A 2,441-nucleotide genomic window follows, 5' to 3' on the forward strand; every position below is an offset into this window, starting at 1 on the left:
TCATCACCCTTCATTAATAATTAGGCGATTTTTTTTGTCTTCCCGCCACTCAAAATCATCATGCATTATGTAAAGCTCCAAAGATGCTTTCCCGCTACCGTAATTCAAGTCATGTGATTTATCGAAGGAATGGGGCATAGCTTTCATTGTCTGTGATGCACAATGGAAGGTCGATGGATGTTTGTTGATGGTGCTTTGAACTCAGCATGGCTTCATTTGCTTTGCAGTTTGAGTGGAACATACGGCTTGTTTAAAGTGAGTCACTGTGGCTCAATATCAGGAGTGGGCTGTTTGTTTATAGGTGGGTTAAGATTTACACATTGTGTTCTCAATAGACCCACGTAGCTTTGCCTTATTCAAATCAGTTTAGCTGAATGCTAACGAACAATGCAAAACCCAATAGACAGGATAACAAATAGCATCGGCGTTGCGGTGTTATATCACTATGCAATGATAATTTGAAAACAACGGTGGAAGAGCATATGGGTAGAGACCTCCTAACCACGCTAAATATACTGTTGTTTGAGGAAGTAGATATTTTCAGTATTTTAAGTCATCGGTTTCTCTGAATTGTCTGAGAATTTTATAGCCAGGACACACTGGGGAAATTTCTTCAGAAATTGACACCCGAGTGGACAGAACAGTCCACTCGTCTTCTGCAACCAATAAATACAACAATGTTACTTTTTTTGGAGTCATTGCCCAGTAGTGTATACATATTTTTTTCTTTTGGTTTATGAGACGAAATGAAGTCATATGACCGCACTTCTGAAATTGTTGCTCAATTGTGGTGAATACGAAAATACCCAACTGTCAAGTCTATGCTTGTGGGTGAGGGATCAGTGCATCATTGATGCACTTTCAGCGATGTTTATAGATTGATTATTACCTAATATGTTTTATGTATTGTTTTTGAGTGCTGTTTTCCACGTTAAAAATTACAAATAGTAACGCTATACATGGGGGGTTGAGTGTCTTGCTCAAGGACACTTCAACATTGTTTCATGGGCCCTGCATGTTGGTCGTGGCTGTGTTTCAGAAATAGATTAGATGTGTGATTTCAAAATCTGAAATAATTTGATAAAAAAATAGTCTCGACCAACCCGTATTTGCTTCACACAGCGGAACTAAAAAAAAACATGCACAAGGACAAAGAGGAACGTTACGACAATGAATCCAAAGTGGTTTTAACGATGAGTTCATGAGTTTTCCCTTGGTTTTGGCACACTAAAAGAAGCCGATTTTACAACTGCCAAACTCTTGAAAGATGCACGCACTCTTTCAAACAGCTGCATTCTTTCCGCCCAGTCACCTCGAAGAGTTTCTTCCCAATACAACTGAAGTCTTATCCCATTCTATTCTTTTCTCCCAGTGTTGTCGAGCTGCTCTTTGTTCGTGGCCATTCATTGATGTCTATTGAGCTGACGGCAGCTGCAGCGCAACAGAAGAAACACGTTCACACAACAAGGCATTCACCCAGCAGCAGTAATTGTGGGCCTTGTACTATAGGGAAGCGGACCCTTATAAAAAAAAACGACATTTGTACTATTTTTAGAAATTTCTTTTGACATACTTTCCCCCACCCCTTACAATTTTGCTGCTGTAGATTTCAAATTTCCCCACTGTGGGATTATTAAACACTTTCTGATTCTAATAATCAGCAGATAACTGGCGAATTTCACATGAACCCCCACTTTTAGTTAACTAAATGCACTGCTCTTCTAAAGGTACAATTATTGAACTTGAGAGTGCAGGGAAAAATCTTCCATATTGGAATGAAGGAATGGTTGCTTACTTATTTTCTTTTTTTTTTTTTTTTTTTTTGCCAACAAGGTAAAATTATTTAAAATTATTTTCTGAAAGATATGTAGATTGCGATTATTAAAAATGTCTCAACTATTTTTCCTCAACCTCACATCTTAAGACAAAAATACAGTAATAGTATCAAAGTCCTCCATGAAAATGGATATACATACATGTTAAGTTTCAGAAATCATAAATTAGGAGATTTTCGTACTCGTGACTCTGTGGTGCGTGTTAAAATAATGTGAGCGTTGCCAAAGATTAGAAGTAAATAAAACACAAAAATTCTTTTATACATTCAATTAGTATAAAATGTATTTTGTTTTTTACATGTTCTTTTTTTTCACCTGACAAATGAACTTTCTGTATTGTTTCAATAGTTGCTTTATAAAGTGCGTATTGTGAGTATTGTGGTAAAAATCGGGAGTCTCCCGACTAAATCGTGAGACTTAACATGTATGGATACAACCATGTGGACTTCTTTTCGACCCAATTAACGGTTGCCAACCCGTGTGAAATCTCGCGATAATTTACATGACGTCTTAACTTCTTTGCATAAGCACAAGCTTCATTCGCTGATTGGTTCACAGCGAGCTTTAATTTGCATACGTTCCTTGGAGCTACCACGCTTTGCCATT

This window comes from Hippocampus bargibanti, linkage group LG10, assembly GCF_051943395.1.
Source record: "Hippocampus bargibanti isolate YZ-2025 linkage group LG10, ASM5194339v1, whole genome shotgun sequence".
NCBI lineage: Eukaryota > Metazoa > Chordata > Actinopteri > Syngnathiformes > Syngnathidae > Hippocampus > Hippocampus bargibanti.